Here is a 25438-nt window from a genome sequence, read left to right on the forward strand (position 1 = left end):
GTCACTCTATCGTACATTTACATTTGATTACATTTAATTGAAATCTTTAAATTTTTTACAGATTATAATACATTGGGGTGTTTTGTTACATTTTGTTACATTAATTACCGATATTCACACTTTTCAACTGGGTTCATTTCAATTTGTAGCAATTTGGTTCGCAATTTAGATCACAAAAGAGCTTTGCATAAATATAAAGGTATAAATGACAACAAAAGTAATAATAATAAAATATTCATTTTTGTATTGTATGCACTGTAAAAAAAAAATCAGGTCTCCATTTGAAAATGTTCTAGTGACTGATCACATCAAATTTTTTTTTAGTTGGCCAAATTGAATTTCTGTTAATTAAATTGCGTCAATTCACAGAAATTCAATTTGGCCAACTGAAAAATTTAGATGTGATCAGTAACTAGAAAATTTTCAATTGGAGACCTGAATTTTTTTTACAGTGTGTGGTTATTGTAACAAATTATGAATTAGTGTTAATTAATCATGAAAATTAACTCTATTAGTCATAAGAAGGCAATATCGGTTGATCTCCAATAGTTTTGTGACTGCTTTAGAAAGTTGATTTTATTAATTTATTTATTTATTTATTGGGCACTGGCACCAAAATGTAAAAATGCCTGTCACCATATTTTTCACGGTAAATTTCTGAAAACAGTTGGCGGCATTTTTTACTATACATTTTTGGATAAGGTACTGTGCAGGACTCATTTAGTGTTATGCTGACAGATTGCCGTCGGCCAGTTGCCAGGACAGCCCCACCTTTGAGAAAACGAGGGCTAATTGTCCTGCTGTTGGTTTAGCAGCTGTACTGTGATCCTGGTAACCCCATCAGCAGTTGTGGGATTCGATGCATGTAACAACCATGAGATGGCCTTTGATCATTAAGTACTACCATCCAAGCCCCTGAATGGACCTCATGGCAAGAGTGGCTTTCAGCCAAACACACACTGTACCGAAGTGTGCAGTAGCAGGTGTGACCTTGACAGGGAGGTAGCGTGGGTGTGCAGGTCAAACCACTCTGTATTTTTCTCTCTTTCTGCATTCATGTTTTCCTGTGGGCTGAGAACCGCTCACATCAAGCGTTAATAACAGAAATATCCTTCTCTTTCATGCTCTCTTTCTATGCCTGTTCCTCCCACTCATTGTTTTATAATTTCTGGTATTTCTTTCCCTCCTTTTCTTCATCTTAGCTTTTCATTCCGTTACTCAGCAAAAGGAAGACCACAGTCAGCGCCATTGGGCTTTTGGAACAGCTAAATATACTTAATCTTTAATCATGCCCTCAATGGTGACTCCTTCCTGCCTCAGGAATTATAAGTTAGGATATTCAAATAAAACAGGAAAGGAGAGGGGAAAAACTTAATCTGGAGTTTGTTCAGCAGCAATTTCTGAAAATGGAAAGTGGGTGCATACAGCTTACTGGAAGTTCATGACCTTATTCCTCAAATATGTGTCAGCATTTAGAAAAATCTCGGTGCTATCAGAGCGAGTCATTTTCAATATGATCTGGGAGTCATCTAGCTTCCTCAACAATCAATTCCCGCTTCTTGGGATTTGCTTCTCATATCCTAGTGGTTCTGCTCCAGATGTCTAATTGGATTTTTCTTTCACTTCGTCAACGTCTTCGTCTGGATGTCGATAGTATAGGTTAGCATTGGTTTATATAGGTTTGTATAGGTACTAGGGTACAAATTGTGTCTCTGTCTCTAAATTAATTCAGTTATTATTAAACGTTTCTTAAGGATAAAAAAAAATATCTCTGCTAATGCTGTGTAAACTATATAGGGGGCCCTTGCACATGACTATAATATTAAAGGTTAACAAGCCCAGGCTATTAGCCTAAATTCAGCTGCTATTTATTTTTAGATATAATAATCAACACTCAAATAACACATTGTATGCAAACATAAACTTCACATAAAGCAGTTTTTGCATTAACTAAATCTAATTATAAAATTATGTTTTTACTACAATTCGTTGTTGAAATATAATCATTTATACACAGTGGCTGTCATTTTCATGACAGGTTTATTTGAGCATACTTTAAATAATGAAGACATCACTAACATGTTAAGTAAAATATAATGAATAGGATAATATAGTGCATATATTTAGCGAAAGAGTTGTCTGGCGAACTAACAAGCAGTGAACACTGAATGTCTTGCCTGAGGTAAATGGTATGTGACATTGTTTACAAGCTGCTTTATTGATGTCTTTCTGCCATTAAAACGCTGATTGAGAGATTACACAAGATATGATACGTTTCAGTAAGTTGTACTGTATCTTTCTTCATACCTTCATAAGTTCATTAATGTTTATTCTGTAACTAAAGAGGAAGAGATGATCGTGTTCACTTGTGCTCTGCGCTGCCGCTTGAACTGAGGTGCCTATACAGTGATCTGTCACGCCACATTAAAGCTACACTGTGTAACTTTTTTAGTTTATTCTTAGCTAAAAACACTTAGTTCTTTCAAAAATATATGTGCTCATTAATGTATATTTACTCAAGTAATAAAGTATTCTCGTAAGTTTATAATATGCCATTGAAAATACATACGGGTAAGGGGTTCGAATGCCGGTCGCCATGTTGCCCCTCCATCTTGAAAGTACATTAGCCAAAGAGGGACATACCCGTAATTCAAGCTTCGCCTTTCGCGTTTTAACACTCGATGGCACCGTGTCGAATGTGGACGAGGTCGAACTGGAAGCCATGTTAACCTTGGACTAAATCGGCCACCGTAGGAGTTAAAACTAAATCGGAATTGAGAGGAACAGAAACTAATATTCACTGGATGGTCATATACCTTTTCACCGATAGATGGGGGAAAATATCACACAGTGTAGCTTTAAAGAGCATCAAAACAGCATTTTTGTTTAAATTTCGTGATAAAATGGACCGAATTTGACACTTTTTTCTTATCGAAAGTAACAAAGCGGAGATTGTTGCGATTATTGGTGGTTAATGGTTAGGCTACAATGCTGTTTTCATCTTGTACACATAAGACGCGCACTGGAAATTTGCGGGACAAAAATGTGTGCGCTACACCCTAATTACTATTTAATCAAATGTCAAGGAAGAATTAAAGGTTCTGTATGTAAGAATGACAGCTAGTGGATAAAATGGGTACTGCATGGGTACGAACACAATTGGTAATGGAAGGTGAGGAGTTGATTTATCTGCGTTATAATGTGCTTCCGTTCATAGAGATCTGAAGATTTTGTTTGCTGGATCCCATGGCAGCAATACCTGTTTTCTGCCAATTGACAACCTGTGGTGTTGAAATACTATTGGATAAGTTGGCAACGTGCGGAATCGCACAGACCAAAACAAAAAAGACATTCCGACACGGAAGTAGAATAACTGGCTGTGGCATTGGTTTTCTGAGAAACAAGTATGTGAACTCAGCAAGTTTGCTAAATATCTGCAAATATATTTGGTATTTTTATGCTTTAGTACAGTCAAAAACTTACATACAGCACTTTTAAGTTTTGTGACATAACGTAAAGTGAGGTCACCCTCAACAGTGGGCCAGGGTTGGGCCGGAGCAGCAGGGGGAGTTAGGTATGCCATGAGAGTACTGTGGTACATTCTGTGGGTTGTGTATCGTGTTTTTTCAGTTCAGTTTGAATAACGTTACACCCCTAAAATGTACTGAGATAAATCTGTACAGGAGCATATGACATGTTAGGGTGTTGGTGATTGCTACATTTTTTTTATTTACATAATTGCTTTTGTTTTATGACTTTTTGACAAATGGGAAGCCACTGCGGTGTAGTTGGATACCTGTGTCATGCAAGATTTTATCCCCCCGCAGAATCATATCCCTTATTGGACCCAGGGGTGTCACTGGACCCTTTTTACTGTGGCACGAGCCTGCACTGCACTAGTAAAATATTTCTGGTAAATCCTTGTCTGACAATGGAGATTCCTGTATACTGACCAGATAATTTCCCCAGGTAATATTTCTGTCAGCTGTTTAGAATCAGAATTGATGCCAGATTCACAAACAATTCACTCTGGTAATCTAATCAAACAGGTTTGTAAAAGGTCTAAAATTGTTCATGATTCAGTTTGATTTATCCATACAGTTAACTCACGTGCTGAATCATTTGCAGTTGTTTCTCACACTAAAATAGTATACTAATATGTAATATTAGATGTAATATAGAAAACAACAAGAGTACTGCATGAGCACTGCATATTTACCTACAATAAACATTTGTCAGCAATAATGCAGGTATTTATTGCACATGCTGCTTGTAAATGCTTCTATGCTGCAGATATCCATTATATTCATACACTCACCTAAAGGATTATTAGGAACACCTGTTCAATTTCTCATTAATGCAATTATCTAATCAACCAATCACATGGCAGTTGCTTCAATGCATTTAGGGGTGTGGTCCTGGTCAAGACAATCTCCTGAAATCCAAACTGAATGTCAGAATGGGAAAGAACTGTGATTTAAGCAATTTTGAGCATGGCATGGTTGTTGGTGCCAGACGGGCCGGTCTGAGTATTTCACAATCTGCTCAGTTACTGGGATTTTCACGCACAACTATTTCTAGGGTTTACAAAGAATGGTGTGAAAAGGGAAAAACATCCAGTATGCGGCAGTCCTGTGGTCGAAAATGCCTTGTTGATGCTAGAGGTCAGAGGAGAATGGGCCGACTGATTCAAGCTGATAGAAGAGCAACTTTGACTGAAATAACCACTCGTTACAACCGAGGTATGCAGCAAAGCATTTGTGAAGCCACAACACGCACAACCTTGAGGCGGATGGGCTACAACAACAGAAGACCCCACCGGGTACCACTCATCTCCACTACAAATAGGAAAAAAAGGCTACAATTTGCACAAGCTCACCAACATTGTACAGTTGAAGACTGGAAAAATGTTGCCTGGTCTGATGAGTCTCGATTTCTGATGAGACATTCAGATGGTAGAGTCAGAATTTGGCGTAAACAGAATGAGAACATGGATCCATCATGCCTTGTTACCACTGTGCAGGCTGGTGGGGGTGGTGTAATGGTCTGGGGGATGTTTTCTTGGCACACTTTAGGCCCCTTAGTGCCAATTAGGCATTGTTTAAATGCCACGGCCTACCTGAGCATTGTTTCTGACCATGTCCATCCTTTTATGACCACCATGTACCCATCCTCTGATGGCTACTTCCAGCAGGATAATGCACCATGTCACAAAGCTCGAATCATTTCAAATTGGTTTCTTGAACATGACAATGAGTTCACTGTACTAAAATGGCCCCCACAGTCACCAGATCTCAACCCAATAGAGCATCTTTGGGATGTGGTGGAACGGGAGCTTCGTGCCCTGGATGTGCATCCCACAAATCTCCATCAACTGCAAGATGCTATCCTATCAATATGGGCCAACATTTCTAAAGAATGCTTTCAGCACCTTGTTGAATCAATGCCACGTAGAATTAAGGCAGTTCTGAAGGCGAAAGGGGGTCAAACACAGTATTAGTATGGTGTTCCTAATAATCCTTTAGGTGAGTGTATATCCAATATAAGAGGTTGAACTATGGGGACACTTTTTGATGGTGGGGCTGTTGCTTTGGTACTAATGATAGGCTAAAAATGCCCCTGTTTGGACCCCAAATCATTTCTTTTGGCTGACAGAACTTGGGTAAAAATTCTACAAAATCACTTAATTTTTTTTTTTACAAGTTTTATTAAAGTATTTGAAACTGTATGTTACATAATATTACGTAACCAACTGGAACACATGCATGGAAATATTTCGCCCTTATGCGAAATTCCCAATCATATGGATTCTTATTGAAATGACTACATTTCACCTGCAAAAATAGGCTGAACAATAGTAAATGTGACCACACCTTAACTGCTTAGTCTGCTAGCTTTGCATACTAGAAACTGATACACTACCACTATGGATTTGTATTATTTGTTGTTTGTAGTTACTGTAGGCTATTTTTAAAATCTAGAAGAAGATATAGCATGATGCGTTTATGAACCAGCATTACATTCAGCTTTATCCTTGAAGGATAATATTCTGCTGGTTTGTAAAATCTTACTGGATATCAACCCTATGCACTAGCCCCCTCATGGCGTTAAGAACCAATTATATTTTTTTAGAGATATAAATAAGATCTTCATCTTTTTCACAATGCAAAGAAGACACAGGAGCTGTAGCAGTTTATTTTTTGCTGAATCTCTGTATTAATTCACAATTGCATAATTGCTTGCTGTATCACACACTTTAAATCACCAACGCTTACCTGCTTTACACTTGCTGTTGTCCACTAGATTTATACTTGACACAAAATCTAGAAAGATGAACAGAAAAGGGAAAAATGAGAGAAAAGATTTGCCCACATAACATACTTGGCCTCAACAACTGTTCTATTTTACCACCAGTATAAATGCTTGTGTTTTAATTGCATAATTGTGACACTGATATTTATTGCTCCAAACCACTGCCTCTATGATGTGATTTTGATCTGTTGTGTTGTTAGTCTCACAGAAGTACACAGCACAATCAGTGCAGACGCAATAGCATAACTCCCTTCCCCCACATGACACACACACACACACACACACACACACACACACACACACACACACACACACACACACACACACACACACACACACACACACACACACACACACACACACACACACACACACACACACACACACACACACACACACACACACGTTATAGACGCTAGTGACTGTGATGTTAATTCCTGACCTATGCTGAGAGCACTGCTCTACTGCTGTAATGACATCATACACAGACCCTATAGAGAGAGAGAGAGAGAGAGAGATGTACACGTATAACGTGTGGCATGATGAGTCATCATTTTCTTAATGCTCATTGAGGCAGACGGTTGGCATATCTCTCTCAAATTTGCGCTTACATGCACACTCATGCTGAACCTGTGTGATTTGGGATGTGTATATGGCCACAGGGATGTTTGTGCGTTTACGTCTGATTGGTTCGGCATGGCGATTAGGCTGTGATGTCAAATGAACATGGAAGATATAGATGTAGGATGGGAAAGAGTGAAACGATTGAATAGAGACAGAAGGGCAGTTATTTCAGTTATCCGAATCTTGTCACTTGTGATAGAAAGTGTGATGTGGGTGGCATTGTGTATGTGTGTGTGTGTGTGTCACAGTTTAAACAGGGTTTCTGGTCCAAGTGTTGCTTTTTCTGCAACCTCCCACATGCTGCTTCTTTGGCCATGTTTGGTGAACAGCGGCCTCCTATGACAGGGCAAACACCCACACAAACAGACACACATAAACAAGGGCCAGCTCAACTGAACAGTTGTTTAAAGGGACTATATGTAAGAATTCACTTTTTTTTAATTCATTTGTTTTTTTTTGAACAGCTTGTAACGAAACTTAAAAAACGAGACCTTTCCCGGCTAGGTTGTTTAAGAAAGGCTATAGACCAATTTTTATGTGAATGACTCGGGACGTTTTTGCCGGGAAAATCAAAAGGATGTGACTTTTCTATCTATCCATCTATCCGTCTGTCTGTCTGTCTGTCTGTCTGTCTGTCTGTCTGTCTGTCCGTCCGTCCGTCTGTCTGTCTGTCTGTCTGTCTGTCTGTCTGTCTGTCTATCTATCTATCTATCATCTTGTTCTATCTATCTATCTATCTATCTATCTATCTATCTATCTATCTATCTATCTATCTATCTATCTATCTATCTATCTATCTATCTATCTATCTATCTATCTATCTATCTATCTATCTATCTATCTATCTATCTATCTATCTATCTATCTATCTATCTATCTATCTATCTATCTATCTATCTATCTATCTATCTATCTATCTATCTATCTATCTATCTATCTATCTATCTATCTATCTATCTATCTATCTATCTATCTATCTATCTATCTATCTATCTATCTATCTATCTATCTATCTATCTATCTATCTATCATCTATCTATACATACTTTGGTTTTGGGATTCAAGTCTCTAAACCCAAGTATAAACAATAGTAGTCTAATAGTGAAGCTTGCCTTAGGAGAATAAGGAGAAGTGGCTAAAAAATTCCCCTTCACCAACATATCTTGAAATTTATTCTGTAGTTTTAAATATTTGAACTGGTTTTCATAGAATTGCTTTGTGTGCTCAGATCTCATTGTCCCCATTAGACTTACTTTCACCCGTGCACAGACACACCAAGAGAACACAGGAGTCTTCCTGTTAGTCTCTTCTGGCCTTTTACTCTATTACACAGTTGCTGCAGAACCATACATTTTTAATGCACTTCCCAAAGTTGCACACTGTGCTCTATGATTATGTGTGTGTGTTTGAACAAAAGCTCATCTCAACCTTGTGCCCTCTGTTTTGAAGAGTTAATGGTGCAGATGAGTGTGAAAGCTTTGCGAGTAAACACTGCTTTTATAAACATTGTAAAATCAGCATGAGCAGAATTGTCTATTACTGTTTGTGAAGGCTACCGTGTCAGCTACTTTTACCGGAAAATTTTGTAACTCTAGGATAATTACATAATGTCACGGTCATCTGAATATCCTCATATGGCATCTAAATATCTGAGACTAAAAGTGAAAATGCTTTTGTTAAATATAAAGACAAGTATTTGCGTAAAATCTGATGATCATTTTATCTGATATAATTTGAAATAGTAGAGAATTGTTAGTATTTGTTATTCAGGTTATGCAGAATAAACTTTGTTTATTTCCAGGTTTAAATTACATTTTGATCACAGATTTTCAACGTGGTCTCAGATGTTTGAACTGCACCATTATGTCTATGCAAGTCTTTGTTCACTGTGCCACTGTTTATTGGATGTGATTTTGTGTGTTACGTGATTTTAACAGTGGTAGATGCATTCCCGAATCATTAAAAAGATTCCAGATTCTCTCTATCTGATTCTAACTTTGTGTCCTGTGGGTGTAGTAAACAGCTGTGTTTTATAATGCCAATCAAACTGTCATGCTGAGGTTTATGAACAAAGCCTGGAGCTTTGGGAAGGCAGAGCACTGAAGGGGTGTGGCGGTGCTTTTAAATCTGGGAGACACATTGCTCTGGAGAACAGTGACTGTGTATGTGTGTGTGTCTCAGATGTCTCCAAGTCAAAAAGCTGATATCCTTGGAGGACATGCATTGAGGACGAAGGTCAGAGCGTTAACTGGGGACATGCTACACATGTATTCAAGAGAACCGAATGAATGTAGAGCAGGAAGAAGTGACAGCATGCAATGAAGAGAGATAATGAGAGGAAAAAAGGGAAAAGAATTAGAAGCAGAGGAGGCTGGTGGGGGTTGTGCACCCAATCTCTCTCTTCTTCTCTCATTCTCTAGCCCATCAGCTTTAGCTCAAGGCTCTTGTGACATTGTCGACAACACAACAGCATTTACATAATACTCACATCCACGCAGACTGGGCTATCAGAAAGAGAGATTTGGAGGGTTTTCATTGATGCCAAAGCTGGATACAGTCAGCCAGACGGGGACAAAATTCAGACAGTCTGACTGTTTAGGATTCAATATGTACAATCAGGGCTAAACAAAAAGGATCACCCGCTCGCTCTGGGCCAGTGTGAGAGTGTTTCGGGACAGTTACAATCACTTGCCCTTTTGGGCCATTGCTGCTTTATTTTATATTCATTGATCTTGTACTTCAATTTTTATGCCTTGCAAACTTAAACATTTGGTTTTCTGTGATGTATTCTATGTTGTTGTTGCAAATTACCCTTATTTGAGAATATTATAAAGGTGACTAACAGTTTTTTTTAATAAAAATGACTTATAATAATAATAATAATGTTTTTCATAGTTTACCATAATTGTTTTCTGAAAAAGTGGAGTTACATATAGTTTATCATTTATGGAGTATAATTATAGCTGTATAATTTCCAGCTGGTTGCAGTTTTTCTTTCAAAACATCTTTAGTAAACAAAAATGATAATTAATAAGGAAAAATATAAATACTTTAAATTGTAAATCAGCAATAGTCTCATAAATGTTGTTTCTTATGCTAAATCAGCATCAAAAAAACAATTTCAGGTTGGTTCCACCAATGAACATGTGCAGTCCTAAGTGCGAGTCTCAGGTTTCTGTGGGAACCGGAGCTTCTAAAGACATCTGCAATGACACCGTGACACTACCAATTGGTAGTAGGCTATTTAATTTAGAAGGCAGGACTTGCTTTACTAGAGCCACACCGCTATATTGCGCATTGCAGTTTCTCTTATTCATAAGTAATACAAGTGCACTGATTCTTGGTTTATATAATGTTCTTATGAAGAGGATTATTAGTCCATCCTTCCATCTGTCAATACATCCCTCCATGCTTGCACCCATCCATCCATAAATAATGGCATGGGGGCCAAATGTCACAGTAATCTTACATACTTCAATCAGGTGTTTCTGATGTCCGCAAGTAAATTTTATCTACACGTAACACTCTTGCATGGATGAGATCTTGTAGATTGTAGCAATTGCGAGTGACTTGTGAAAGTCTTGGAAGAAGCACCAGTTAGAACGGGCTTAAAGCTGTAAACTAATCATTGTCTTCTTCCCTATCTGTCTTTCTGTCTGCTATGTATATAAACTGCATAGTGTTACTCCTCCTCTCATTTTCCCTGGCTCATCTCATTCATCTCCATTAGTCCTTCACGTGGTGTGTGTATGAGGTGTTAGTGGACCGTCAATGTGGACTGAAGGAGATGGTAATGATATTATACACAGCGCTGTGCGTATGTTCCGCCCTACGTACGCTCTGATGCAGACGCGCCGTCTAATGCGATATGGCAGGAGGACGAGCACTGTAAAGGTCAAGACAATCAGGAGACTGTCATTCACGGTAATTTGCGTTGGCTGAAATGCCATATAAGTGGTGTGCGAGGGTATCGTATCATCAGGTGGCTTTTTTTTTTGGAGGTGTTTGGTGCTCAAATCTCACCGCTTAACCGTGGAAGTATTCCTGTCCCATTGGGACACGTCTCGTATCTAGGAGCGATAGTCATGCCCTTGAAATACGCTCTTAACCCCTGTCTGCTGCAGGCGAGACGCAGTACATCTCAGGGGAGGGTTGCAAGATCCATGCTGCCTTTGGTTGTTCCTAACTGTTCTTTTCCTGAGGCGGAAAACTCATTTTGTTTTCTCTATCTGGTTTATTTTGTTGCTAATGGGGTGCAGTTGAATAGATCACAGCTGGAGGAGATAATAAAAATGCAACAAAAAAAAATGAAGGAAAAAAAAGGGGTGTAAGTGCATACGTTTAACGCAATTTAACCAACAAGCAGCAGCTTATCGACAGATTGTTTACAGCATTACAGCTGGTTGTGTGCTTTATTTAGTTTGTCTTTTATAGCTTAAAAGAGTTCAAAACCAAAAATACAAATCATTTACTCACCTCTTGGAAGCTGGGCTTGTCTATACAATGAAAATGAATGGTGATTCCAGATGTCAAGCAAGATTTTCTGTGAGAATCATACGTTTAATTTCATTCTGTTCCTCACACAAACATACGGCCTAAGGTGGCAATATAATGCTTTAGTCATTTAGTGGCGTTTTTGGAGATTATTAGACGTTAGTCTTCATTCAGACATTCTGCTAGCATCTCCTTTTGTGTTTCAAAATGAGGCGAGTAAAAAATGACAGAATTTTTTTGACATTTTTGGGTGGACTATCCCTTTAATACAAACCAAAAGGAAAAAAAGGGGACATTAGGAGTTTGGAGAAAATAGAACAGAATAAAGGAAAGAACAGATACTGCAGCAAGTTGGCATTTCTTAGATAGTGTTGAAGGATGTTTCTTGTCCAGGCAGCATGCTGACTCATGGGTAGAGGGAAGAGCTGAATAGTGCTGCTGGCTTCACACAGAAGCTTTGTCCTTGATGGAATTCTCTAGAATCTGGAAGAGACTGAGGTATTATGGGTCAGTGAACAGGCTCGCTAATGTTCTGGCTTTTGATTCACCCCTGGGCTCGTTGAGAGGGGTCAGCAACAATTTGTAAGCACTCAAAAGTGACATGACTTCTTTTTTCTCTCTTTATCTGTCTTGCTCTTTCACTTTCACGTTTCATTGCTTGTGTGTTTTATTATTCTCATTCGTACTTAGTTTTAATTTTAATTTTCACCAACTGATTGAGCTGGTTAGGACCAAAGCTTGGATTAACTTGGCCTGCTGCCCACAGACAACCCTTCAACTTATTCACAAGTCGTTGATGCTAATTGAAAAGTAGCTAATCATTTTCTTCTATGGCCAATCTGAAATAAAGACAGGCAAATTCAAAACTCACTTAAATCCTCAGCGGCCAGAACAGAATGTTTTCAATGCCAACACTTAAGGACATTCTGTTCTTATACCTGCTTCTCTATCTTCTGTTATCATTTCTTCATTTATTCCCTTTCCTCCTTTTACCCCCTCCCTCCATCACTATTTCCATCTATCTCTTCCATCTCCCCATTTGTCTCTCCCTCTGTCTCTCGTACTCACCTTCTCTTCTCCTTTTTCCCCTCCTTCTTTTCCATCGTTTTAATGACTGACTTATCGGCACTATGCCCTGGGAATTGCTCCAGTGTTGGAATTCTTGACTGTGTGTGTGCTATATGGTGTCCTTGGACAGATAAGATAGTGAAAGAGCAGTTGATTTTGCTGTAGCGTTAAAAGAAAACGCAGGGGAAAAGCCATAGTAAAGTCTCTCAATGGGAGTCGGCTCTCCATTTCTTAAATTAAAAAGCAAAATATTACCCATCTTTATTGCGAGTACATTCGTTGAGCCATGACCTTGTTGAAGTCAGAGTAGACCGCCTTGCCAAAAAGCATGAGCTTTTGCCTGTGTGCGTTCCAGTGTTGAGGAGAAACATACCAATGGAAGCAATGCTACAAACTTTATCGCATAACAGTGTGTTTTCAAAATAGTACAGCTTTAGTAACCAGCTAGTTTGAATTGTGATCAACCATGTTCTCTTAAATGATCATCTCTCTCGTATTCTCTTACTCATTCTTGTGAATCAATTCGTTTCAGACTGCTGTTCATTACTATTTTTGACCCATTCATTTATCATTTAAAATTTGGTTCATTCATTCCAAAACCCGATCAAGTTTTTTGTGCCCCCGATCCAATCTCAGTCATTGAATATTGAGTATCTGTTCCAGATCCAATACTTGTATTCTCTTAGTGCTTGGTGCACACACTTCAAGTACGTTAATGCATTGCAGTTACTAGTCTAGCCTTCCCTCACGGGGCCATGCATTTGAACCAGACACCTTGTATCAAAACATTTATTCAGCAGCCATAATGACTTGTGTGAATTTGAGATTTCTCATAGGGTATCATGTACAGCATCATACACACTTCACAGCCTCACCGTATGTTTAAATGCTGATTGATTTGGTGTTTGAAATGTCTTTTGTTGCTTCCCATGGGTAGCAATATCCTATTTCATTCACAATACCCAGTGTGCTTCTCTCTCTTTTAGCCATCAATTATGTCTATTCATCTTAAACACAAAGCAAATTTGATATGAGAGATTCAGTCAGAAGACATTTCACAGACTCATATGAATGATATAAAGTACTGTGAGCTGTATCAATGTCCTGTAGCAAAGTCCAAAAGCTATTTATCCTAGTTTTAATATTGAGCTACTATCTTTGCAGTTGGATGTTAATATTTGTTTAAAAACACACAAATTCAGATTTTATGATTAAAGTTACGCTTAATGCTGAAACGTTCAAGCCCTGAACTTGAACTTTGTTAAAGTTACGTTTGATCACTTAAATGTACATTATTTTATCTCATTCTAATGAAATAGAGTGCTGAATTACTACTCCTACATGTCTGACAAATTAAAATTGTGGGGTAACGCAGCGCTGTTTTACTTGGTCAAAACCATCACATTAAAAATGCGTTTGAGTGTGTTGAAAGTTCTGTTAAAGCTATTCTGTGCGTTTGCTTGGTGGCTGGTAGACAATTGTTGCACATTGCATTAAGCTAGATCGATATTAGAATATCATATTAATAAAATCTGGATGACTTGTGTTGCTAAATGGCATGCGAGAAAACGCTACTGTTACTAAAGCTCTTTATGATTATGCTATGTTAGCCACTTGACAAAATGACATTGACTCTGAGACATGTTAAAAACATGTTACTCACAGTAAATCAAGAAAACAAGAGATTCAAACAATAAGACTAACCGTGTTGAGCTATATAACAATGATTCGTTTTCTGTCGATAAAGGTATCCAAACAGTTGCTTGCCTGTCTAATAAAACACAATATATTAAAGCGTCTTATGGTGTTTCCGGAAATTGAGGGTAAGGTGGATATGATGTAATTTAAACATTATTGGAATCATTTGGGATAATGTAAGTACACAAGTCAACAAAATATATAACATTGTTTAATTGTTTTTTGGATATTTTAATCCAAAAATCGTACATAATGTGCCTTTAATAGAGACTTTAGAGACTAACCGATTCAGCATATATAACTCATTGACAAACAACTAGGAAGGTCCCACTTTCAAATTTTGGCAAGCCCTTGAAAAAGTTTAAAGAGTGTCTGCTTTTACTTTACACTATATATTTTGACTTTTGTCCTCTGGCTACAAAAGAAGCTACTAGCTTTTCATTTCCACTGTCCCTCTCTTCCCTGTTCTTTTTCCTTTGCAAGCTTCTTAGCTCTTGTATTTGTGTGCGTGTGTGTTTTAGAGGGTCTACATCATCCTCTGAGAGTGGTGAATGCTAGATCTAAATTTAGCTTGAAGAACAGGGTCATTAATACTCTCTGGCCAATCTCCAGGAATCAATCACACCCACCTACAGGGAGAGAGGCTTTTAATGATGCACACAGCACTTTCTTTCATTTGAGTCCTCCTGTATACTTCTTACTGTTTAAGTAAATCTATCTATCCATCTATCCATCCATCCATCCCCACTGTCCCCCACTGTGATTTAGCTTTTTTATAGAATTAAAAACCATTTAGTTCAGTTAGATATCAGATGCTACTACAATTATAAACTGAAAGGGTCTGCTTTGCTCCATACAGCACAAGCTGCAGAGTCGCAGCACAGTGCAGCAGAAGTCAGATTTGGTGCACAACATATACTGAGTAGGCCTGTGCAATTAATCATATTTTGATTTCGGCTTCCAACGATTATGAAAACAGGATAATCGAAGTAAAATGTCCTAAGCAAAACTTAACATCCAAAGCCGAAAGAGTGAGTGTTGTAAAATGCAGTCTACTGTTGCTAAACTATAGCCTGGTCCTACCAGACTCTCGTACATTTCATGGCTAACCTCCATTGACAAGCGTTTACTTCCTTGAAGGCGGGTAATCTGTTGAAGTTTAAAACTATTGGATCTGCCCAGAGCCATCCAGGATCTGCCATAACCAATCGCTAATGTTTGGTCGTGATGTATGTCATCTCAAACTAGCGCACAACATCAACGTCATCATTCTCAGCCACTCCCTCTGTTCCCTGATTGGACCGGTTAAAATTTCACTGGAAAAAACCAGAGAATATACCGCAATCCCAGACGGAGTACTGAAGGAAAATGAAAATTGAGCGGAAGTACGTAGGAGGGCAGAGCCAGGATAGCTAAACTGTGGGACGTGATTGACATTAAGCAGTGTTATTAAAGCACATTATGCCACAAAAGAGATGCTGTTCCCTATGCGGCCGACTGTGCATGCGCTCCGAGATGGGGCAGAACTCACATAAGCGATGGATAACGCATGGCTCAAGATGCGCGCCTAAACGGTCAAATAGCCTACACACAAAATATTTCGAAATGCCGTTTTGGTAAGTATCGTCGTAAACACAGAAGGTTATGTCTTAAGTTAATGTAAACATTTGAGAAAGCATGTTTGAAACCCGTGTGTAACAGTATGATCCGTGCTGCTCTTAAAGTGACAGCAACCACACGACTTCTCGTAAAGACAAAGATAAAATCACTCACTGCTCTTGAATGAATAACTTTTGTAGTTTTAAATAAGGATTAGTCTATATTTAATACAGCAGTGTTATTTTATATTCGCTTACTTTATTCAAGTTCTGTTGTAGGCTATTACTTTTTTGAATACCACTTTTAGTACATCTTCCTGAAAAACCTATAGCACTGTTTATTTAATCTGTATTTTTGCTCTGTTAAATTTTTTGTCGGTTTTGTTTGTAATTAGTTTCTTTGTTTTTTTTTTATTGCTGACTGTTTGCTTGTCTTCTGTAACTGTTTTGAGGACTTTTACTTACATTAATTACCCTACTATTAGTTATTGCTGAAGTATTGATAATTGTGAAATTTCACTGACATTTAAAAAGACTCATATCATGAAATAAGACTTTGATCATATCACCCACCAATAATCGTGTTAAATAATCAAGATTTTAATATTAACCAAAATAATCGTGATTATAATTTTTGCCATAATTGAGCAGCTGTAATACTGAGTGTCATTGACAAATATCCTATATTGTACAATGTCATTATGTCTTTATACACAGAGTACCCGTCATTGCGAATCCGAAAGCAAAAGTGAAAAGTGAGTGCACATTAAAAAGCGATTTCTATACCCCGCATATTGACATGTTTGACTATGTTTGATTGACAGTTGAGTTTAATATCCAACCAGTTTCACCTCTTGCTCAGTTCATTTTTGCTACATAGTGTGCATCTTTTCCAGCATGAAAATCATAGCTGTAAAGCGCGAGCTATCATGCTTAATTCAACACATAAGAAATGCTCTAAGATATCACATGGAAGGAAGCCAAGACTGTGGAGAAAAGAAAAATGTCCACGTATGCAAATTTCCCTAGACAGGACAGCTCTGATAAAACAGCAAAACATTAGTAAATGTATTAAAAGGAATCATCCCCGGTTGCATGTTAGCTGATTACAGTGTTGCTGAGTCTAGGATGTTTTAATAGAGCATGCGGTGTGTCAAGTGTATCTGCAGAGTGGCTTGTTTCAGAGCGTATGTGCACTGAAGCATGGTCAAGGTGAAGGCAGTATGTTGCAGCGACAGCCACAGTGCTTGCAACTTTAATTGTTTGGGTCCCCAATAAATCAAACGTGCCTCTGGAGTTTATTTATTTAGAAAGCGTATTAGACAAATTAATCATTCCCAGGAGCATGGGAGAGGAGAGAGTATGCTTGTGTTTCACACTCAGTTGTTAGCATCACTGGAACTCACTCTAACATGTTAGCTCTCTGTGTGTATATTCATGTGTTTGTGTGTCTAGGGTAAAGCATGACTGGATACTTCTGACGTCAGAGCAGAATAAACGTCACTATTGACCCCCTAGGCTGCTTTCTGTTTCTTCATGCTTTTTTCTCTGTCCCTCCTTTAGCCTACTTTTCACTGACTTAATGCTTTTGATATAGCCGCACACACATGAATATCACACTTTAGCTCTGTTCCAAAACCAACTAAAGATCTATCGATCTGTCTGTTTGTTATTCATTCGTTTTTTCTCTTTGTCTGTTGCATAGACAAACATGTTTGATTGACAGTTGTGTTTAATATTCTTTTGGTCAGTTCATTTTTGCCACATAGTGTGCATCTTTTTCATCAATGTTAAAATGTGTGGAAATCATGGCTGTAAAGCGCAAGCTAGACAGCACACAAGAGCTACTATAAGATATTATATGGAAGGTTGCCAAGTCTGTGGAGAAAACAAGAATGTCCACCATGCAAATTTTGAAAGACAGGACAGCTTTGGAAAAAACAGCGAAACATTAGTAAGTGTATTAAAATCAATCATCCCCGTTTGCAAAAGGAGGCTCGACTCGATTGATTTAAAAAGAGTTTGAGGTTAGCATGTTGGTAATAAATACAAAGCAATGTTTTTTATTACACTGTTTTTATCAATGCTTTTCAGTATTAAATGAAAAGTAGGTCTATAATCAATGTTCCTCTCTCACCTCATTTTGGATTTACTTATTTCACTAAGCATTATAAAAGATATATGCCAAGCCTTTTGAATTTGGTCAAAGGAAGATATTTTAGGTGTCTGTTAATTTAGTTCCCTACCTTGTGGAACAGCATTTGTGTCTGATGCCTTAAAATGCTGCCTCTGTAGGCAGCTTACTAGGTTTTGGAACAGAGCCATAATGAATACAATAAATGCATGGCTACTGTCTAGTAATTTATGGCAACATCTTAGGGTGCTCACTGCTGTTTAGGAAAAGATTTAAAAGGAGTTTCTTTATAGCCATGAACAGCCCACTGGACTTTATTGCGTGTGGGCATAGAGTCAGCAGTGTCTTTCTCTTCCTAGCATTCCCTCCACACTCTGTCTTCTGCTTTGCCCTCTTGTCAACTTGTTTGTGATGTCAGGGAGTTTTTGGAATTTTTCAGATCTGTCCTGTCATTTTTTCAGCTATATACTTCTCTGATCCTCTCTTGTTTTTTGCCAGTATTTCTTGTCTCACTCTTTTGTTTCCCTTTTTTTTTTTTTTGACCCACACCGATTGAACCTGACCTCACCATATCAGCTGATCACTGTGTGTGTGTTTCCTCATTACGTGATGGGGGTCCAAAGCAGACGGCTACAGGTGGTCAGAGGGCATATGGGGATTCAAGGCGTGCCCTTATCAGCACATACAATTTCCTCCGGTATCTTCCAGCCCTGTCACTTCAAAGTGTCTGTGATGGATGGAAGGGATGAGCCACTGAATGACTGTACTGGCTTCCTCTAGGTTATGGATGAAGGCTGCTCTGTCTGCACTCTACAGTGCAACTTTAAAATGCACTTAAAAAGTGTAATTTCAGAGCAACATTGTTACTGTAACAAGGAGATAGATTAACAAGTTGATTGGATATTTATTATGCCATAACTCGTTACTCTGCTTATTGTCCATCCATCCATCCATCCATCCATCCATTCATCTATCCATCCATCCATCATATAGGCCTATAAATATAATTAAGTAATTAGGGCCCAAGCACCAATGGTGTGAGGACCCTCTTGGAATTTCTCCATTTATTGTTATGTTGGAATTACTCCGTAGTGATAGATGCCCCTTTTTTACATTTGTACCTACTGCCCTTGATAAACTCTCTGCATATCCCTGTATATGTTGGTTTGGTTATCCATTATTGGTAAGTCCCCCTGTAGTCAATAATGTTATCTCTTAAAGGTGCAGTGTGTAATATTTGTGAGGATCTATTGACAGAAATGCAATGTAATATACATAACCCACGGTTCGGTTCGTATCACGGTTTCAGGGTCACGGTTTTCGGTTCTGTACCGTTCTTGTCGTTGTTTTTTCTTTTAATCGTTAACACTCCAGAAATTAACTTCAGCAGATGATATATAGCTTAAAGGGTAACTTCAGTGATTTAGCATTAAGCTTTGTATTTAAACTGGGTCATTTATGCAGTTGAAATGTGAAATTATTTTTTAATTTGGTGCCTTCTAGACTGAGAAAAGACAGAAAATTTATTTTTGTCTCATGTGGATGAAAGACAACAACTCCCAGAATGGACTTGCTTCACTGCCCTACGAGGCCACTCCGTACACGGTCGTTTTGATCTTCATAGTAATACAATCATTTCGTTCAGTTAGAGAATAAACACTACAATTAAAAACTGAACGTGTCTTTTCAAGAAGTATAGTGTGAGTGAGCCGAACGAAAGTCACGTCACAGATGCAGCAGTGTCAGATTTCCTCAGCAGTGTCAGATTTCATTCGATCTGAGCAGAGCTGAGGTAACGTTAAGCGCCAGTCTGGTACGTTTTCAGATCGCATATGGAAGCTAAACTATACCAGGAATTCATTGAAAAGTTGAAACACTCACTTTACTCTGCACCGCGCTCCGTTATTATGATCATTGTCCGTGCGGCCGTCTGTGTCTTACATTCTGTGCGTGAGATCTCTCCCCTATGGGCGGGTTGATAACATGCGGAACTACATGGCTGTAGTTTTAGCCTCTGGCCAAAAAATCCTCAAATGACGCAAAATGATGATATTTGCATCATCGGAGGAATTTTTCCAGAAATAAAATGCATAATTCTCTCGTCTCAGGGGGATATGAGGGGGGAAAGTACCATTATTTGAATATACTACCAGGTTTCTACTGATACAAAGCCTAATGCTAAATCACCTTTAATTATCCAGAATTTAGGATACAGTATTTATTTTTAAATTTATATCATGTAGAAGTTGTTTCCTAACTGGCTGTCTCCTGCTTATGCTGTCTACAGAGTCTGACACATTGGCGTAACATTTTTCATGTCGATCATGTTAATTTTGATCAGAACAATGCACTGTGGCTGACCTGATTAACATGAACATTAACAAATTTCATCATGAAATCATGTAGTGAAGTGTTCCGTGTGTTTCACAATCACCCTGACATCCAGCGCTGTGAAAAAATAATAAAACACACGAAAACACAACACTGCCAGAAGTTTTTGCCCAAACTTCAAAGGCCTGTTTAAATTATTAAAACTAGAAGCTTACCTTAACTTTAATGTTACATTTTTCATGTGAACTACTTATGTGAACTATGTTATATGCATATGTGTTTGTAACATAGAGGGTAACACGATCGCATTAGCAGCAGATATATGCTGCCCATCATAAATCAAAGCACGACACAGACGGGGTTCGGAGGAGAACACCGGAAAATGTGACAGAATGGGCAATATTCGTCTGTATTTGCAATATACGAGCGGCACGAGCCGTGGTTCAGCTGCGCGAGACAAACGCTGCCAGTGTGTGAATGCACAACGGGCACGCACGGCACCCGCTCTCAATACGCACTGCTTCTACCCTGCCAACTTGCGCGAGTGGTGTGAAGGCGGCGTTATACGACGCTGGTGCATCCTCCAACTCCGAGCAGCCTTCCTTATCTCTCCCACTTGCCATTTCTACATGTGACGTGACCTGCAGCATTCCAATTTTACTGTCTTTTAGTTCTTTTACTGTATGTCCACTAGGGTTGGGCATCGAGAACCGGTTCCAACTTGGAACCGTTTAAAAAATAACGGTGCCATTGGAATCGTTTAGAAATTTTGTTTTCGATTCCGATCATCGGTTCCAAACGCGCAAGTTTTCGGAAGTGCTTGCCGCACCCGTTTGTTCTGTTGCAGCCACGGAGCACGGTAAGCGGCGCTCAAAAGTGTGGCTTTATTTCACTTAAAAAAAAAACGCCTGGGTCGGCACAGTGCAACACATATGACAAACTTATTTCTTGCACGGGAGGATGCACTACAAATATGTGGTGTATAAATTAACGAGTGTAGCGTGTTTGAAATGCTGCGCAGGTCTGTCCTCCTCGGGCAACCCTGCGCTAACCAACGTTATTAAAGGGATAGTTCAACATGAAATGAAAATAAAGCCTTCTTTTACTTACCCTGATGTTGTCCCAGTGCCCTATGTCCTATGACATTTAAAATACTGTTCCTGCACGCGCTCCTTCCTATTATGGCAGTGAATGGCGATCAGCTAAAACATTACAAAAAATAAACAAATGTATCACGATACAGGGAGACGCGCGCCATATGGAAAGTGGTCAGGGGGCACACTATAAGGTTCGAGAATCGTAAAGAACCGTAATCGAAACTAAGAATCGGAATCGGAATCAGAATCGTTCAAATCAAAACGATGCCCAACCCTAATGTCCACACATATTCTTATTTTGCGTGAAAAGGACACCCGCTGTCTGATAACAAACGGGCACGAGGCTACATTGTGCATGCGTTGAACCGTGCCGTACCGTTTTTCATGTACCGTGCCACCCCTAGTTTCTACAGTAGCCCTAAACAGACAAACTGCTCTATAGAGCGCTAGCTACTCTCTGCTGTCTCAGACGACATCTTTGTCCTATGCCAGTCACCGTAGCTTCTCTATTTGCTTCGAAAGGGAGGGGTGAGCAGTGGGCGGTTGAAATTCGCAACCTCACCTCTAGATGCCGCTAAAATTTACACAGTGCACCTTTAAAACTAATCTTTGATCACCAAAATAACATATTTGAATGTTTTTTCTTGTGAAAAAAATTTCTTCATGCCTTAAAATATCTTGAATGTAACACCCTTGCTTCATTTACGGTCCATGAATATGTAAATTAGCTTCGCCTCTACTCACTCACACCAGTTCAGAGATCCACTCGGTCAACTTTGCGCTCCACAATGGTATCACTCTTTACAACGTCGGACACATAACAATAATAAATACGATTAGCCTTGTGCTTGACTACATTATCAAACAGCTAATAATGCGTTGCTAATGTTACACAAACCATGTTCCCGTTCGCCATCTCAGTCTGCCTTCTAAAAATCTGCATCCTTAAAAACGCTTTGAACATCATAGAATGTCAGTGGGAAAAGGCATATAGTTCATCATAACATCGTAATATACATTATATACAGAATTCACCCGCTACATTGTTAAATGTACCCGATTTTTCATATCAACAGAAAAATATATTGGGAATGGGATAACCTGGCTTCTCTTGAGACTCCCTAATGATATGCTAAAGCCCGTCCACATGTTGACGTGATTGGTTACAAGGTAGTTTGTGATGTAAGAAACACTAGCGATTTCAAACCACGTTTTTGAGACTGTCTTTGGTTCACTGCAGTTTTAAGGAGAAAATACTCAGCAATGGTGTTGACTTATGAATTTGCACATGGTTTGTATTTAAAACACCACATAGACATATAAGAAACATTAAAAACGTGATTTTCACCACAGGGGGCCTTTAATAACTTAAATGTACTTGAAGTGTGCACCAAGCACTAGGAAAATACAAGTATAGGATAGGGACTAAGTATCAGCAGATACTTAATATTCAATGATTTGGATCGGGGGCACAAAAAACTTGAATCTCTATAATTAACATTTGTCTCTCGTAATACTCACAAAAACTTCAGACATTTATGTGTCTGGGCTTGTAATCCTTCAGAGTGTGAGGCTCCATTACACATGTTTTTTTTTAATGCATGCTTGTATTTTGCTGTCTGCATCATGTCTTTGTGCCAACATTTTGAGCTCTAGTGATCACTTTTAATCTGTTGTAATTGTTATTTTCCACCACCCTGATTGTATATGCGTATAGGCGTTTTACTCCTGCCTCCCTCCCTTTCTCTTTCTCTCTCTGTCTCCTTACTGTGGAAATATGAATGTGTGCAGTTCCCAGTAGAGGTTATCATCAAATTATATCTCTACAGCACAAACACAGACACACACATTCACACACCACGTGCCAGGCACCCAATGAGCCTGCTGAGAAATTACAAAACTATTTGGCATTAATATAAAATGCCTTTTTCTGATTCAAGTTTTTATTTTTAATGATTAATGATGTTAGTGCTTACTTTTAGAACAAAGAACTGTAAATTACTTCTCTGTGGGCATTTTTTTAAATGTTAAATTCTCTATAACAATTAACAACATTTCTAACTTAAAATGCACAGCATTCAGTAGCAGTTTTTTTTCTCTCCTTATAAATCATTTCAATAATTGTTTTTACCCAAAATAACAGGTGTCTTTCTCAAGTTCTGTGCCTCTCATACACTTTCTGAAAGATTTTATACATTTTGATTGTAGAGGTCTTGTCCTTTTAGATCCGAAAACCTGAGGTCTGAGCCAAGTGGGTTTGGGTCCAAAACTTTGACGAGTGCCTCGGACATGGGTCTGGACTGATATTAGTATCCCTGGGTCACGGTAATTTAAAGTTGCCATGAAATCAAAATGGAAGTTTTTTGGCTTTTAGGATGAATATGATAGCCTTACTGTTATCTATAAGCTAGTGTGCTCTCACAGTCTCTCCCTTATGCCAATATAGATAAATGATTTTGATGACATCATGCTGCACTTCAGCTTCTCATCAGATTTTCTGTCCAATCAAATGCTCTCTAGAATCTAAACCGTGCCGCCCCCTACATTATAAATAGATGCTGAAGCAGCGGCTGAAATTGATCACTTGTTCACACATTTAATATTTTCTACATGGTGAATAGCACATAGTGCACTATATATGGAACGATTAAGACATTGTAAATATGCTTTCCATTGGGGCAAATTAAGTCTGGTTTTACGTTAATGTCACACGAACCGCCGCATCGCGCACACACAGTCTGCTCTGGTCCAGAGACACGATAAGCACCGAGCAGATCACATGCACAAGTCGGCACAGACCACGAAACGTATCGGACCCATTTGTATTCTGCACAGAATGCTATATTTTAAAGCGATATGGAGGAGATTAAGAGGAGAAACGGTTAGTGATTAGAGGGAAACTGAGGCTTTACCGAGCTCAAAGGCTCTGGCTGAGCTCTGATATTATGAGCTGTTCGATATATCCCGCCCTGTCTTCCTGTTTCTGTGGAAATTACGTCAGCACATTGAATAACACTGCGCGTTTCAAGGCATTTCATAGGCCTTTAAAATAAATGTGCTTTTACCAAACAGACCCGGGAAGACCCAATTTTTCAATTTAACACTTTTTTATTATTTAAAACAAATACATATTAAATAATTCTGTAACAACGTTATCGTTCGCCGCCTTCTCTGTCAATATGCGTTTCTATCTGTAAATTACCAAACCCTCCAGGATACTGGTGCATGCAGCAGTGGCGCATGCTCAACATAAACTGTGCTCTGCAATACCCGAGAGAATGAGTGTGGGGATTTGCTTCTTAATATTAACCTAAATATACATTTCATTGTCATTTGAGGTGCAACATAATGCTTATGAGCAGTTGGTAATTTGGTAAGTTGGTAATTCACATTTATTTGTATAGCGCTTTCACATACATATCGTTTCAAAGCAGCTTTACAGAAAATGTATGTCTACGTTAAAATTTTGACAATTTAGGTTTAAATCACGCACTTAGCTAACAATGTATTAATTTAAGGCCGAAATAATAATGAGCTCATCGAAGTAATGACTACATGTTGTTAAAAAATGATTAGGATATATAGAAAATGTCACACGTCATCAGCGCGTTCCGTAATGCTACGATTTTCAAAGTCATCAGATCACTGTTCTTTTCACACTGTGCTGATTTGTGACGAAAAGGAGAAAAAGAAAAAATGATTATGAACTGAAGCCATGCTTGCTGATATTCTGGTCTATAACTCCTCCCCGAACTTCCCGCTGCCCTGTATCTTGCCCTCTCATTGGCTGTAGGTCATCGCAGATCTACTTTTCAGTCAGAACACATTTCACACAGCAGGATTTTGAATTGTAGACAGGTCCAGATATTTAGATTAAAAGATTTCTCACGGTACGTTCATGCGCTTTGGAGGTGTGGCTGTGGAGAGCGCTGTGAAGGGAGGGTGGGAGCTCATGCTTTCAAAGCTAGCTTGCTATTGCTAGCCTCTCCGAAATTGCCTACCCTACCTTTAATATACTGTTTATATTATGTATATATGTATGTGTGTGTGTGTGTTATATATTTGGCTATATGTAAAACATT

General features: G+C 38.6%; 1 protein-coding gene across 1 annotated transcript in view; it reads left to right on the forward strand.

Annotated features, from left to right (window-relative positions):
- The window catches only part of stxbp5a (syntaxin binding protein 5a (tomosyn)), a 114703-nt gene that overhangs the window by 18878 nt on the left and 70387 nt on the right, over nt 1–25438 (forward strand). The gene's annotated exons all lie outside the window — the stretch shown is intronic.

The sequence above is a fragment of the Gobio gobio genome (assembly GCF_949357685.1).
Source record: "Gobio gobio genome assembly, chromosome: 12".
Classification (NCBI taxonomy): Eukaryota; Metazoa; Chordata; class Actinopteri; order Cypriniformes; family Gobionidae; genus Gobio; species Gobio gobio.